This window comes from Phalangium opilio, unplaced genomic scaffold (assembly GCF_054372755.1).
Source record: "Phalangium opilio isolate 3A_F unplaced genomic scaffold, DU_Popi_V2 ptg000086l_1, whole genome shotgun sequence".
Classification (NCBI taxonomy): domain Eukaryota; kingdom Metazoa; phylum Arthropoda; class Arachnida; order Opiliones; family Phalangiidae; genus Phalangium; species Phalangium opilio.
The window spans coordinates 1634592-1651835 of NW_028324191.1; the positions used below are offsets into that span (position 1 = coordinate 1634592).

At 35.6% G+C, this 17244-nt stretch overlaps 2 long non-coding RNA genes and 1 pseudogene across 2 annotated transcripts; 1 reads left to right on the plus strand and 2 right to left on the minus strand.

Moving 5' to 3' along the window:
- Window positions 1-4610: 4610 nt before the first annotated feature.
- Window positions 4611-5012, plus strand: LOC149650558 (uncharacterized; annotated as a pseudogene).
- A 3852-nt stretch (window positions 5013-8864) lies between these two features.
- On the minus strand, window positions 8865-12649 carry LOC149650559 (uncharacterized). The gene is made up of 2 exons (XR_016371573.1): window positions 12384-12649; window positions 8865-9166 (listed from the first exon to the last, which is right to left on the minus strand). It is a non-coding gene; the product is annotated as an uncharacterized LOC149650559 (long non-coding RNA).
- Window positions 12650-12695: 46 nt separating this feature from the next.
- On the minus strand, window positions 12696-13908 carry LOC149650560 (uncharacterized). The gene is made up of 3 exons (XR_016371572.1): window positions 13475-13908; window positions 12819-13079; window positions 12696-12756 (listed from the first exon to the last, which is right to left on the minus strand). It is a non-coding gene; the product is annotated as an uncharacterized LOC149650560 (long non-coding RNA).
- Window positions 13909-17244: the final 3336 nt, after the last annotated feature.

Sequence of the window (17244 nt, forward strand, 5' to 3'; positions counted from 1 at the left end):
TCAATATCTGTTTGGCCGGCATTTCACCTTATGGACAGATCACAGGCCTTTCGTTACGCTGTTCAAGACAAACGCGCCGATTCCGTCCACATTATCGTTACGAATGCAAAGATGGGTAATATTCTTGACTGGATACCAATATACCATACGGTTTCTCAAGTCTAGTGACAACGTTATTGCTGATATGCTTTCACGACTGCCACAACGAAGCAGACCTGAGGATCACGAACCTAATGACTTAGACTTCCGTCAAGTTCAGATTTTCAACGATTTGCCGGTGACAGCCTCTATCATTGCGCATCATTCAAGACGGGATCCGGTACTATCGGCTGCTATCCGATGGACAAGGGACGGTTGGCCAGAACAGTGTCCTGACTCCGAGTTACGTTCGTTCTTCGATAAGAGAATGTTAGACGAAGTTCATAAGGGACACCTTGGCATTAGCCGAATGAAGAATCTTGCCCGCCAGCACGTTTGGTGGCCTGGATTAGACAAGGCTATCGAGGAATGCGTCCAGAATTGCGAAGCTTGTCAAGAGACGAAGACAAATCCCCCTAAAGTGATTTTGCACCCGTGGGACTGGCCAGAAAAACCCTGGGTTCGCCTTCACGCGGACTTCGCTGGACCAATACATGGTTCCATGTTTTTGCTGATCTTGGATGCGCACAGTAAATGGCCAGAGATCTTTCGTATGCAGTCCATTACTGTCGAAAAAACCATAAGGGTGTTTCGCACTGTCTTTTCTCGATTCGGGTTGCCCGAGCGCCTGGTGACGGATAACGGTAGTCAATTCCGGTCCGCCGAATTCGAGTCCTTTGTCAAGTCGTGTGGAATTTGCCATACTTTCACTGCTCCCGGACATCCGGCGACGAATGGCGCTGGGGTGAAGGATGGCTTTTCAGAAGATGAGGCACTTCTACGATTTCTAAGCTCATATCGTTGTGTACCACATACAACGACAAGCGTTACGCCAGCCGAATTGCTACAGGGTCGTCGTCTTCGTACACGTCTCGATTTGGTACGTCCGTCTCTATCAACGATTGTCCAGGGATGCCAGTCACGTCAGGTTCAATATCATGGTGGCAAAAACCGACCGTTTTCTTCTGGTGATCAGGTCCTGGCCAAAGATTATCGTCGTGGCAAGACTTGGACTAGCTCTACAGTCCTCGGTCAAGATTCTGGTACACGCAACTACATGGTCCGAACGAATGACAACCAAACATGGCATAGGCACGCCGATCAACTATGGCGTCATAAACCTGGGGCTCATGGCAATGGGCAAACAACGACCCTACCCGCGCCACCAGAAATACGGTTAGCGACACCAGAGGTTCAAGAACCCCCGGTTCTTACGCCAGACAGTTCACCCGAAGTACCAAGAGTTGACCAGCGACCGAGAAGACCATCCAGAATATCACGCCCACCCGAACGTTTTGGACAATCTTAAATTAACAATTTAGGAGGGAGGTGTGATAACCTTTGCACCTTATCGATTTATATGTTTTTTATTAATACGTTTCAAGTTGTATAAAAGCCAGTAGTAACATAATAAAAAGTAAGTAATTGTTTACACGTTTACAAGGGTAGTCGTGCTTCTTTTACGCGTTACATACGGCGTTATTACAGTTATCCATGTACGACTTAGATGTTATAAATGGTTTTTCTTTCTGACGTTTCTTTGGGGTAACATTCGTACACAATTTTGTACCACGAATAAATTTTTTTGGTTTTGTCCTTGCACATGTTGGGAATTTCCTCCTCCAATAAATAGAGTCCGTTAAACTTTTTCAGTGTTAATTTCAGGGTTTGAGCAAAACATTACTATTAGACCGATAAAAAAATCGCCTGTAAGTTGTTTTTCCCTCTGTAGTACTGGATTTTGAAATGGAAGTCAGTTCACTTCGGTTCATATTATTCTCGATTCTACTTGAAATCCTGAACTACGAAGATTTTTTTCATTACTTTTAGTTGTCGTCTGCTAAGAGTCTTGGATGTTATCAACAACGCAGTTAAGCATAGATATAGAAATACACTATTTTAGCCTAGATATACTACCTTTGATTTAACGCTCGAGACTCAATGAAGCCAAAAATCGAATTTTGCCCCTCGGCATGTATATCGGTAGGGTGGGGAATAAAGCGACACTAGCCACCTAACGGCGGATGGGGAAACTAAAAATAAAAATGTTCTGTTTTTTTTATTTTTTTATTTTTTTCCTATACAAATTATTGAAAAAAGGCGGGAAATTCAATTTGCAACTTTCATATTTTTAAAACTTAAAAGCTTTTGGCGTTGTTAAAAAGGATAATCGGTAAGTGGAAAGTGAATTGTACTAATTAGTAAAACCGTTTAGAATGTCTTTTTGAACATTTTTAATGCAATAAAAACCTGAAATTGATTAAATATCTCATTTAATGAGTAGGCTTTGAAATGGTTAAAGTTTGTGCCGTTCCGGACTGCAAACGCCTTTTAACAACAAATAAAATATCATTTCACTGGCATGTTGGTTGCACTTTTTCTAAATATGAAATAATTTATACTCGTTGCTTTCATGTAATTAAGATTTCCACAATTAAACAAACGATTATGTCATAAATGGCTCGCGGCTATAAAACGGTTGGACTTAGTGCCGGGCAAAACCATTTTGTTTGCGGTAATCACTTTCAGGAAAGTGAAGACAGAAACCACAAAACTCTGAAATTACTAAAGGACGAGGCAATACCTTCTTTGTTTTATTAAAGATTTAATGAAGCCGGTTCACAAGTATACATAACAATTGAATAACACATTAATTTCGGAATGTCAGTACATAGTATGTAACATAATAGCGCACCTATGGCAAATCGGGCGCGAGAGATTCGCAGAAACCACACATTGAGAGTGCATTGCCTAGTACAATACCCACCCAACATCGCGCAACAGAGTCTTCATCATCGATCACAGATTTTCAGTTCTTTACCCACGAAGTAGAAGTCTGTACATCAGCCGTCCACAACGTCGATGTACATATCTCGAAAAATAATAATATAATTAAAATAATAATAATTAAGACCCAGCTTGGTTAATAATATATTATTTGCAATGGGAAGTCTGTGGAGATTTTGGACCACAATGCATTAATTGAGGCTGAATCAAGTGAAATGATCGATGATGTGGGAGAAGGTAATCCTACAATTGATGACCTAGGAAACACCATGGATGTACAAGAACCTGATGGGGTTCATGATTACCAAGACATAACACAAATACAAAACAAATATGATCATGTAGGTGGCTGAGCTACGAGTAATAATTACGATATCAGTGCATACAGTAGGTCTTTTTTCCGCGGTTTTTAAGACATATTTCAGGAGGCACAGTACCTGTGATTCGCCCAGTTCATAAAAAAGAAACACGCGAGGTTTGAAAAATCAATTATCTAAAACATACCTAACAATATTAAATTCTTCGTCGTGAAAATTACTTTCCACTAAACAGAAATCCAGTCAAACATCAAGCGGAAAGTACGTATTTCTGTGTCTTCTACGTGGCGATTGCAAAGATGGTTGACCAATTAAAATTTCGACTAAAATTTCAAGTTTCGAAAATCAGAAAGTCACAATGAACAAGATGCTGTTTAAAACTAAAGGGGTGATTATTCATATAGGTGAATCTTTAGCCGAGGGACATTATGTGATCTTTGTGAGAAAAGACAAAGGCTGGTACGAGGTCAGCGACACTATTAGCGATTTCCACTGACTGCTCCAAAGAGTGCTCTCAGGGTTAGGATGACGTAACTGCCCTCGGCGAGTTTTGGAGAGAATAGTTTCGTCAGTGGAACACGATCGAGAGGTCCGAGGGCGCTCTGGTAGTCTGGTTCATTAATCAAAAATGGCGTCGTCCGGAGACGAAATTGTAATAAAGTGCATATATTTTGACACAAATGGGCTACCTGTATCAACATCGAATGGCGTTCTTTGTAATGTTTTAATAAATGGTAAGAAACTTATTTTTCATTTAGTTATTGCATATTTCTCGTTCTAACTTATTCCGTCTTTTAAGTCACGGAAACTGAACCGAGGATTAGGTGGTAAGCCTTAGCTTACACAATGTTATAATAATTGTTATGATCTGCTTAAACTTGGCTATTAAAATTTGTCTTGGCTGCTTTTATTTTTCAATATAGTTCATATTCTAATTGTTAATTATTTTTAGGTGAAAGTCAAGATATGGAAATAGCAAAAATACTTCTGCAGAAATCTGGCATTCTACCATCAACGTTATCTGACCTATCGACATCAAGAACAAGTAGTAAAACCTTAACACAATCAACAAGCAATGCGGCACTATCACATAGTTCTCCTGATCTAGTTGTAACTCCAGAATCATGTTTAGCTTCTAATCTTGATACATCATCACCATCTACAAGTCAAGTTTCAGCCACTAGCCACAAAGAGTTTGCAAAAAGTAAATAACCAATAATAATATAATATTTTAAATGTTTAATAAATGAAATGAAAAACATTTTAGATGTTGAATGGGATGATGGCGATACAAAATTTCTTCTAGATCGATATGATTTGTATCTATCGCAAATTGGCCCCATGAAAAAATTTAAGAAGAAAAAAGATATGTGGGAAAAAATTTCTCAAGATATTAAAGAACATCTACAACTAATTAGAAGTGCTGCTCAGTGTGAAAATCGTTTCAAAACTGTGTTGAAAAGGAAAAAGGACAGTGTGGAACGTAATAAAAAATCAGGGTAAACTCGCAAAAATGTTGAATTTGAAGAGGAAATTCTCAAAATAGCTGCTAATGATGATAGTGTGATACCTGAAGTTATTAGAGGCGTTGGACAAGTCACCTTCAACTCAAAAAGAGCACATTCGTCGCCTGTTAAAAAGAAAAGTAAAAAGACTGCACCTAGTGTGATTGCGGAGACTTTGGTTCAAATTCATAAGGAAAAAGAAGAGGCTAAAGAACGCAGACACAAAGAGAAAATAGAAGCTTTAAAAGAACTGTTTGGAAAATAAGTTTTATTAGAACTGATTGAGCTTATTTGATTATTTATTTTGATTTTTGTTTGATTATTTATTATCATTTCTGTTTATTTTTTTTAATTTTGTTTATTTTTTTAATTTTGTTTATTTATATTTATTTTCATTTTGTTTGAATATTTATTTTATTTTTTTGGTTGATAGCGCCAAATCATTAAAGTGGCTCAATAAAATGTTTATTTTTTCAAAATTTGGCAAATTCTATCTCTTTTTGCTTCTCCTAATTTCCTAAGCAATGTTTCTCGTTTTCCATATTCATTAAAACATTCAACATTAGAGTCATCGCCTAGGGTCTCTGGTTCATATTCCCATTCGTCTTTGAAGTCAATACATAAGTTGTGTAAAACACAACAGGAAACAATGAATTTAGTGGAAGTGTTTACGCGATGAAAGTCAAGTCTAATTAACTGTCGAAAACGCTGCTTGAGAATACCAAACGTATTCTCAATCAAAACGCGTGTAGCACAAAATTTTTGGTTGAAATTAACTTGTGCATTGGTTAAAGTTCCATATTGTCGGTAAGGGGTCAAAAGCCATTCTCGCAATGGATAAGCAGCGTCTCCTAACAAGTGATATCCATCACCACATTTTGAGGGAAGAGCTTTATATATGTATGATAATCGGAGCACCCTAGCATCATGGATTTTACTTGGAGTGCCTGTGAAAACATCTATAAATCGGCGCTTCGCATCACAGATTCCTCGAAGAGTAATAGAAGTTCCATCATGTCGATTAATATACGTTGATTTTATTTTATGCACTGGTGTTCTTATTGAAATATAGGATCCATCAATACAGCCCAAAACCCCTGGAATTCCACCTTGCTTTAAAAAAAATAATTTCAAAATAAAGTTATACACTTGCTATGTTCCTGAAATCTTACTGGTATTATAAAAAACCGTCTTGGTTTGGACCAAGGCCGAAAAAACAAACGATATGTGTGGGGTTTATCAATTGACTGAAGTTTCAGATATTGAAATTTTTTTTTCTAGTTATTTTTATCCACTCAATCCTTAATCAATATTTAATTCAATCAACTGATTTTACTGTTAATCGATCTAGTCCCTCTAAATTAATTGAAAAAATTACATATCTACGCTTTTTCAAGAACAATTACATTTTCCGAAAACATTTTATCATGAAATTAATTATTTTGAAGGCAGTACGTGTTGAGGGATCAGTATTGAATATTTGAAATGTTCTTCTGGATGTCTAAAAAGAGCAAGCGAACTTTGGCATAACTCGAATGGAAAATGGAAATATTTAATTGATGCCAAACCAGGGTGTTGCGCGAATTTATACATTAAATTTCGTATATCGAAATGCTACATTTCTATTGTCGCCTCTATGAAGGTAAAGTTGCACTGGAACTTCCATTTCCATACTTTAGAATTTCTTGGTCATAACTCAGTCTTCATTTGAAACGTCACCCCCTACTTTACACCGGTTACGTATTACGCGTAATCATTTTAGCAAGCGTAAAGATCATTTCGGAAAACACAGGGGCGAGGCCACCATTGGGGTGTATTCTCCCTCGCACCAAGGGTCATCGCCAGACGGTGCCAAAGTTCACTACGGGCAGGACGCTAGTCAACTAGCACTGCCTATAGCGGTGCTTCTAAGCGAGCGAGAAAATGAAAGAGAGAAAACACCCCAATGGCGGGATCACACCTGTGTTTTAGTTTCTCTGTATGTAATTTCCAAACTCACTTACAAATGTACTGTACACCGATTAAACTGAGTGATCGGTCGTTCGGGCGCTAGCGAGTGTCAAGCCATAACCATAACCATTCATGTACACGAATGTTTTATAGTGTTAGGTTAACAAGGTTGGCGGGCAAGTCCGGAGTGTCATGTACCGTTTACTAATGTGAAAAGGTTTCGATCTATATGGTAATATAATATAGTGTGTTGCGACGGCTCAGATGACCCATACACTGGAACCACTGGTGATTATAAAATGCAATATATTGGGAAAATAGAGGAAGGGAGGGGGTGTCGGAGTTAAATGTGACCTTCTTGGCATAACTAGTAATGAATGATATGTTTAACCATATTATCTCCGCGGGAAATGAATATAACAAGTCATTGGTACTGAGAAGTATTTCTGTTTATGTGATCTTTACCCTTAACCACGCAGGATAAACTTTGTTGCTTTGTCTTAAGTAGACGACATTCACTGTAAACGACAGTCTTACCAACAACTTAAAACAGATTTAAACTTCTTTTGGTGCAAACTTGAAAATTTGTCAAGCCAGCAACAATTAAAACTATGTTGGTCAAGGTGCTTACAAGTTAGTGAACATCGACACGAAATCCCTTCAAAATAATTAATTTCATGATAAAATGTTTTCGGAAAATGTAATTGTTCTTGAAAAAGCGTAGATATGTAATTTTTTCAATTAATTTAGAGGGACTAGATCGATTAACAGTAAAATCAGTTGATTGAATTAAATATTGATTAAGGATTGAGTGGATAAAAATAACTAGAAAAAAAAATTTCAATATCTGAAACTTCAGTCAATTGATAAACCCCACACATATCGTTTGTTTTTTCGGCCTTGGTCCAAACCAAGACGGTTTTTTATAATATCTGTCACTTCAGTCTTAATGTAATTAAATTTTGAATAATCATGTTTGCTTCACCGTCATACATTTGCACTCTAAAATATAACGGTGCATTCAAACACCATATATGCTGTTTTTTCCGGTGCCAAAAAGACATCATTTAGGGTGTACTTTAACCCCATTTTTATGATCAATTCACGCCATTTGCTAAAATTATTTGCAAGTATTAAGGAAATATTAGGCATTTATGCACCATTTACAGTGGTTTTTAACATCTTTGTTAGGCAATCTGTTGAACTTCTAATATTACTTAGTTTAATGGTGTTAAAAGTATGGAAAAAGTACGCTACCTCTGTCACATTATTAAACCAAGTGAAGTGAAATGTTGTTAAATATTTATTTTTTCCATATTTAGCACCACGTTTATGGTGTAAAACAAACCGGTCAATACACCATTTCAAGTCCCTGTTTACCCATTTAAAGACCTGTTTAGCCATTTAAAGACCCTATTTCCCCCGTTTTAAGGCCCTATTGACCCATTTCAAGTTAATTGTACTATGGTAATTAACCGCTTGCCTGCCTTACTACCAAATTCCAACTCGGCTGAAAACTACCGCAATTTGGCGGTTTTGGATTTGGTCTAATGGGACAAACATCTTGGCTTAAATTAAAATTCTATCTACGCCCGTTAACATCTGAGTAACTTGAGTGGTTATGTAAAATGAGCAATAATCCCATCTATTTTGTAAAACATTAAGCAAAATTTATAGTTTAGAAGAATGAAATATTTTTAAATCGCAGAAATGCACCGTTATAAAGCGATTCGCTTATTTTAATTTTTAAGTCAAATTACGTAACACTGTAACGAACTTAAACGAAGTTTGAACATAGAATGAGTTCCCAAATATAATTTTCTAACGTAATATAGTGCCTATGAAAAACCACATATTATTAAAAGCAAATATTTTTATTTTTAAACGCTGTCAACGATAAAACGTTTGTTATTATTGAACTTTTTTTTATTAAATTTATAACATTTATAGGATAAATACGTCTACTATTAAGAGGTACAATGCTTGAAATTTGTGTCTCAATGACACGTAACCTAACCCGACCTATTAAACAAGCAATATTTTCAACGTTTTTTGTTGAGGGACCTTGAAAAATAACCGATTTTTTGGAAAAGGCCCGAGTTGATTAGTAATGACCTAATATTAATCTCGGTATGTAAAATAAAAATAAAATTCTTATGCCATGAAATATTTTCCAATAAGCATGTATTTCTAAAAAATTGTGCATACAGGCCTCAGAAAGGTTTTTAAGTGATGTTTTAAAAAGTAAAACATGCTCATTATTAAAACCAATCTGACTCCATTACATTAGTTGTTGCCCAAAAGAGTTCATTTGGATAATTTTAACGGCATTAACTTTTTTACTTAAAATCGTGTTCAGTCAGGATTGATATAATAAGAGAGCCTTCAACGTGTACAAACACAATAGGAAAGGTAGTGAAGTCCCACTGAACAAGACTATAAATATTCCTGTAAATCAGGCGCATGGTCCTGAAATGGGGTGAACAGGGGTTTGATATGAGATTAATAGGGGTTTTAAATTGGGACATGAAATGGGGGTAAATTGGGACATGAAATGGGGGTAAATTGGGACATGAAATGGGGGTAAATTGGGACATGAAATGGGGGTAAATATGGACATGAAATGGGGGTAAATATGGACATGAAATGGGGGTAAATATGGACTTGAAATGGGGGTAAATATGGACTTGAAATGGGGGTAAATATGGACTTGAAATGGGGGTAAATTGGGACATGAAATGGGGGTAAATTGGGACATGAAATGGGGGTAAATATGGACTTGAAATGGGTCTAAATATGGACTTGAAATGGGTCTAAATATGGACTTGAAATGGGTCTAAATATGGACTTGAAATGGGTCTAAATATGGACTTGAAATGGGTCTAAATATGGACTTGAAATGGGTCTAAATATGGACTTGAAATGGGTCTAAATATGGACTTGAAATGGGTTTAAATATGGACTTGAAATGGGTCTAAATATGGACTTGAAATGGGTCTAAATATGGACTTGAAATGGGTCTAAATATGGACTTGAAATGGGGGTAAATATGGACTTGAAATGGGGGTAAATATGAACTTGAAATGGGGGTAAATATGAACTTGAAATGGGGGTAAATATGAACTTGAAATGGGTCTAAATATCGACTTGAAATGGGTCTAAATATCGACTTGAAATGGGTCTAAATATGGACTTGAAATGGGTCTAAATATGGACTTGAAATGGGGGTAAATATGGACTTGAAATGGGGGTAAATATGGACTTGAAATGGGGGTAAATATGGACTTGAAATGGGGGTAAATATGGACTTGAAATGGGGGTAAATATGGACTTGAAATGGGTCTAAATATGGACTTGAAATGGGTCTAAATATGGACTTGAAATGGGTCTAAATATGGACTTGAAATGGGTCTAAATATGGACTTGAAATGGGTCTAAATATCGACTTGAAATGGGTCTAAATATCGACTTGAAATGGGTCTAAATATCGACTTGAAATGGGTCTAAATATCGACTTGAAATGGGTCTAAATATCGACTTGAAATGGGTCTAAATATCGACTTGAAATGGGTCTAAATATCGACTTGAAATGGGTCTAAATATCGACTTGAAATGGGTCTAAATATGGACTTGAAATGGGTCTAAATATCGACTTGAAATGGGTCTAAATATGGACTTGAAATGGGTCTAAATATCGACTTGAAATGGGTCTAAATATCGACTTGAAATGGGTCTAAATATGGACTTGAAATGGGTCTAAATATCGACTTGAAATGGGTCAAAATATGGACTTAAGTGCTCCTAAATAGGAAAATTGAGACTGGGTGAAAGATAATTGTAGTTTTAATTTTAATTTTATAAGGTATCCATGAATTTAACCAAAACAATCGTGTTTTGGGTTAATTTCACCTTAATTTTACTTACGTTTAAAGGTTTATCTCGATTAAGTTTAGTTTAAAGGCTTATCTCGATTAAGTCTAATCTAAAGGCTTATCTCGATTAAGTTTAGTTTAAAGGCTTATCTCGATTAAGTCTAATTTAAAGGCTTATCTCGATTAAGTTTAGTTTAAAGGCTTATCTCGATTAAGTTTAGTTTAAAGGCTTATCTCGATTAAGTTTAGTTTAAAGGCTTATCTCGATTAAGTTTAGTTTAAAGGCTTATCTCGATTAAGTCTAATTTAAAGGCTTATCTCGATTAAGTTTAGTTTAAAGGCTTATCTCGATTAAGTCTAATTTAAAGGCTTATCTCGATTAAGTTTAGTTTAAAGGCTTATCTCGATTAAGTCTAATTTAAAGGCTTATCTCGATTAAGTTTAGTTTAAAGGCTTATCTCGATTAAAATTAGTTTAAAGGTTTATCTCGATTAAGTTTAGTTTAAAGGCTTACCTCGATTAAGTTTAGTTTAAAGGCTTATCTCGATTAAGTTTAGTTTAAAGGCTTATCTCGATTAAGTTTAGTTTAAAGGCTTATCTCGATTAAGTCTAATTTAAAGGCTTATCTCGATTAAGTTTAGTTTAAAGGCTTATCTCGATTAAAATTAGTTTAAAGGTTTATCTCGATTAAGTTTAGTTTAAAGGCTTATCTCGATTAAGTTTAGTTTAAAGGCTTATCTCGATTAAGTTTAAAGGCTTACCTCGATTAAGTTTAGTTTAAAGGCTTACCTCGATTAAGTTTATTTTAAAGGCTTATCTCGATTAAGTTTAGTTTAAAGGCTTATCTCGATTAAGTTTAGTTTAAAGGCTTATCTCGATTAAGTTTAGTTTAAAGGCTTATCTCGATTAAGTTTAGTTTAAAGGCTTATCTCGATTAAGTTTAGTTTAAAGGCTTATCTCGATTAAGTTTAGTTTAAAGGCTTATCTCGATTAAGTTTAGTTTAAAGGCTTATCTCGATTAAGTTTAGTTTAAAGGCTTATCTCGATTAAGTTTAGTTTAAAGGCTTATCTCGATTAAGTCTAATTTAAAGGCTTATCTCGATTAAGTCTAATTTAAAGGCTTATCTCGATTAAGTCTAATTTAAAGGCTTATCTCGATTAAGTCTAATTTAAAGGCTTATCTCGATTAAGTCTAATTTAAAGGCTTATCTCGATTAAGTTTAGTTTAAAGGCTTATCTCGATTAAGTTTAGTTTAAAGGTTTATCTCGATTAAGTTTAGTTTAAAGGTTTATCTCGATTAAGTTTAGTTTAAAGGCTTATCTCGATTAATTTAATTTAAAGGTTTATCCGGATTAAGTTTAATTAAAGGTTTATCCGGATTAAGTTTAATTTAAGGTTTATCCGGATTAAGTTTAATTAAAGGTTTATCCGGATTAAGTTTAATTAAAGGTTTATCCGGATTAAGTTTAATTAAAGGTTTATCCGGATTAAGTTTAATTAAAGGTTTATCCGAATTAAGTATGATTAAAGGTTTATCCTAATTAAGTATAATTTAAAGGTTTATCCTGATTAAGTTTAATTTGAAGGTTTATCTTGATTAAGTGTGAAATAGAAATACGAGGCTTTATCAACAGCTATACAGTTTAAATATTAATTAAGTAGTCCATTTAAAATTTATTCGTGTTTTTATCCAAAATATGTATATTTTATGTTTAAATTCACCCTAATTATACTTAATTATGTTGAAATTAATGAAGGATTGTGGTTTGGCAGTATTGATTTAGCTATAATTGAGCTTCAAAAAATTATTAACCTTAATTTTAATGTTTAGATGAGTTTTTGATTAGTTCCAATGCATTGCGTTCAATTTTTATCATGCCCCGTGCTAAATTTGCGGTAACGTGAAGATTAACAATTAAATATGTTGTACCGGGGAGCCCGTTACAACGGATCAGTACAAAGGTTACAATGTTAATGAATGATGTGATTCCATAGTTTCGCTTAAATACCAGTAATTAAATCAAATACCTAAACAATTCATAGCAATTCTGACATATAAACAAACGGCAATAAGGACTGTGGAAATAGCGAACGCAACGTTGAAAAAATCTGCACATGGAATTGATTTGACTAAACGTAAAGACAATGTTCTCCTGGATTAACCAGCACCACTGTTACTTATATTTCTAAATTAAACAATCCACTCTTGGAAACAAATAATTTATAAAACGTAATATCATATACGGACTGTTTCTCCAGGAAAAAAATTGTTTTAACGAATCGTTTCCAACGTGGTTACGTTGAGAGAATCTGTGCTGATGTAAACATGGAAATTCCTCTACATTGGTTCAGTTTAAGGAAATATAATATCACACATCTTCACAATTAGTAGCATTTTAGTGAGATTAACAAATAATGAAACCCTGTATACCTCCAATATTTGTTGGTAGCAGAAAACGAAGCAGACTGCGTATTTTTGAAATACAGAGCTGGAAATTAGCTTTTTTATCTTTAAAGGGGAAAGACCAGGGCCGGAAATAAGCACAGGACACTGGACATTGTCCAATAAAATTTTAAAATGTCCCATAATTTTGTAAAAAACTAAGGGGGTCACTGGACAGTTTGACCAATGAATTTCCCGAAGTTTTGATAGCTTGACTATGGAGGTGCGATACAATTTTTACACACTCCAGTGGACAATGTCCTATAAATTTTCCAGTCAAGCAAGGGGTCAGTGGACACATGTCCTATAAGAAAATTTTCTTATTTCCGGCCCTGGGAAAGACCCTATAAAGACTATATTACATAGACAAACTAAAATACAAATTAAGCCTTGGCCGTAAAGAACGTTCCAAAAACTTACTTTAAATGATATAAAAACCTCTGTTAACTGCAATTATTTACCTGAATTACTTTTCTAGACGAAAATTCGACCTGATAACGACGTATTTCTTATTAAGGGTGCTACAGTTAATTAAAAAATATATATAAAGGTGCTCAAGTTCGGATGAAATACCAAAGTAATTTGTCAGCGTCTACTGCTAGATAGTCTGACCCAAAAGTAATTTTTGACGTACTTTCAGAATTAACTAAAATTAACATACTTAGAGTTAATTGATTTAAATTAAACTAGCCGATAGCACACCTTGAATACTTAATTGTTAATTCAAGAGTATTCCGAAAAGTAACTTCGCTGTAGTTTTTCTGTGCGCGGTGGGGGTAAATCACGAAAAACCCCATGTTAATCTCCATAGGAAATTTAGTAAAAGCATGTGAATTTTGCTTTAACGTTACAAAAGGGTGTCAAGTCATATCTACAAGGGCCTACCGGCCCTGTAGAATAGCTTCAAAATCTTTTGCCGCATCTTCTTTTTCCTGTTCCGTACTAGGAAAGCATATTACTGAAGGGGCTAAACTGATTAAAAAGTCCATAACTCTAGATATCTGTCGATGGAACGATGTTTCACCAACACCAAATCTACTGGCCACATCACGAATGCTTGTTTTATTACCAGCGAACCATAAAAATGCCAACACATGAATTTTGCCAGAAATTGCTGGGCTTCCCCCACAGACATTTTTGGATAATATGTGGAATTCTCGAACCGTTCAATTAGAAACTCGGACGTTTTTCTTTCTAACCTAAAGTTTCTACGAAACTGAAACCAATTAATAGAATTAATATTTCAACTAATTTACAAAAAATCTATTTTGATTCATTACTTCTATATCAGAGTAGTGATCGACAACGTCTCCGATGTAATTATTGATTTTAGGACGAGGCGTAATATCTTTAAAGTAATGCGACAAAACTTCGTATTCTTCATCTTCAGAACTTTCAGAAGATGATTCCAAAAATAAATACGCGTAAGCGAGAGCCCGTCTTCTATCACAAACCGCCTGGTCCGCCATTTTAATTTTATTACGTCATACTCGAGCACCGTCGCTCCGTCGAATTTTTCAGAGCACGAAAGAGCAATTCTCGGGCAGTTTTTGGGGTCAGTGGAAAACGCGATTCTGGGCGAGTGTTGCACTCGTGTTCCCAGTGGCGGACGAAAACGCACCAAGAGTGCACTTAGAGTGCTCTAGTGCAGTCAGTGGAAATCGCTATATGATTAGAAAAAGAGAGAGATTCGTCAGTAACTTGACTGACGTCACTGTTCTGCTTTTGGAAAGAGTATAGACATTTTAAAGGGAATGTTAAGCGCCCGAATTTTTTAAAAAAATGAACCCGTAGTAAACCCTAAAATTAATGCTACGTATCAGATGGTTTCATGTCCTGCCAGAGATTTACGAATAGTTTCATATTACCTTAAGAGTAATTCTCATAAATATTAAAATTTTGATCCATGGCAAACAATTTAATTTATAAATTAGAATTAAAATGAGATCTGCTACTTCATGGAGGATTTTTTTTAAAAAACTTTAATTAAAAAAACTTTAATTAAAAGTGTTAATACGGGAGCTTTCGGACCGCGGTCCCTCTTCAGCCGTTGTTAAAATTAAAATGTTTAATTAATACACAACTAATAATTCAGTTTTTTTACATACATATTTTTTATCTATAGACAGTGATACGCCCCCTATTTTTTAAGATTAAACCCCCCCCCCAACCATTTGTATTTATCAACCCTAGGTCTAAGTTCAATTTTGCTCTATCCTTAATATAAACTGCTTCTTTGAAGCATCGTTTATACCAATTCGTCTCTTGACATAAAACTTCTATTGAATCCCATTCAATTTGATGGTCGTTTTCTTTTTCAATCTGAGCTGCCAATCCATTATTTTAATTAAAGTTTTTAAAAAAAATTCCTCCATGAAGTAGCAGATCTCATTTTAATTCTAATTTATAAATTAAGAGTAATTCATGACTAGGTAAATTATCGGCCCTCGAGAAAGTTTAAGGTTTACGTTGGTTCAAGGTTCATTTCGGAGTTGTCTTGGCATTAGCTGTGAAAAGGGAAGCGGAGGGAGGGTTGTAGGGCCTTGCTTTTGCTACGAGAAGAAAAAAAACCATGAGTCTTGCCTTAATGAAAGGATTTCTAAGAGGAAGGTTTACAGTAACCTGTACGTTTCAGGCCCCAGCCTCTTTTGGAAAGAATAGAGTCGAAACAAGGCCACGTGGGATAATCCTTTTTGGTAAAAGTCGCGAAAAGTTATCAAATGCCTCAAATGTCAAGTTGAACAAAATTCGGAAAATATTGTTGAAAGCAACATTTTATATCTTCCACTAGAAAACCGAGATAAAATTTGTATTGATATCCAGCGGGAAGAACGTATTTCTGTCTTTTCCAAGGTGATTACAAAGATGGTTGACCATTTAACATTACAACTAAAGTATTCAGTTTCGAAAATCAACGCGTCACTTTGAACGAGATCCTTTTAAAAGTTAAGGGGCGATTATTCATAAAGGTAAATAGTTCGCTGAGGGCCATTATGTGAACTTTGTGAGGAAAGACAACGGCTGGTATGAGATGAGCCATACTATGATTAGAAAAAGAGAGATATTCGTCAGTGGTCTGCACTTTAAACTAGTACAGAGATTTTAAAGGGAATATAAAGTTCCTGGAGTCCTTATAAAATTTAACCCGGAGGAAACCCTAAAATTAATGGTACCTGGCAAAGTTGCACAAATAGTTTCATATTCCCTTTAAAGTAATTCATGGCTGGGTAACGTTATCGGCCCTCGAGCAAGTTTAAGGTTTTCGATGGTCAACAGTTAACTTTGAAAGATTTGTCTTGGCAATAGCTGAGAAAAGAGAGACGTGGGAGGGTTCTAGAGCTTAGCTATTGGAACGAGAGAAAATAGCCACAAATCTTGCGTTAATTATAGAATTTCTAAGAGGTAAAAATAAGATAAAAGCGTAACCCCTGTTGGTAAAGCGTTGCAATTAAATTTGATTCCTTAATAAGATCGTAAAAATGGCTAATTAACACAGAACAGACTTGTTGAACAGAAATTTAGAATAACTTTCATGTGTCGTGCCATAAGAACGACACGAATTGGGTTCCTTGATCGCTCAGGATCTGTTTTGGCGCTGCCCATCGGTCGGCAGACAAAGTTCTTTAAGGCTAGAGCACAAGTATCTGCTGTTATTCTCTTTAAGAGGATTAATTCGACGAACTTGGTCATATAGTCTGTGAATACGAGTAGAAATTTATATCCTCTTCGGCTGATGGGAAATAGTCTCATGATGTCTACTCCTATCTTGTCGAATGGGCCAGTCGGAACTGTGGATATCATAAGTCCGGGAGTTTTTCGGTTGCTGATCTTGTATTGCTGGCAGAAGACGAATTCTTTGACGTATTGCCTTATGTCCTTGTCTAGATCGGGCTACCAATGTCTTTGTCCGACTTTCTCTCTTGGCTTGTAATTTCCTCGGTGTGCGGAAAGAGGATTGTCATGTAGAAGTCTCATAGTTTCCCTTCGGAGAGATCTTGGTAAATAGATTCTTGCTGGACGCGTTCCAAACGCTTTTCTATATACCAAGTTGTTGACAATCTCGAATTCTGGATGTTCCGGAGGATTGTGTTGTCTTAGTTGTTCAATGATTTCGCGGATAATGGGGTCTTCTCTTTGGGCGGTAATGATGTCGTCGCGGTCGAAAATGTGAAAGTTTGCATGTGGATATGGAGGAAGAACGTACGCATGGTGAGAATGATCAGATGGGACT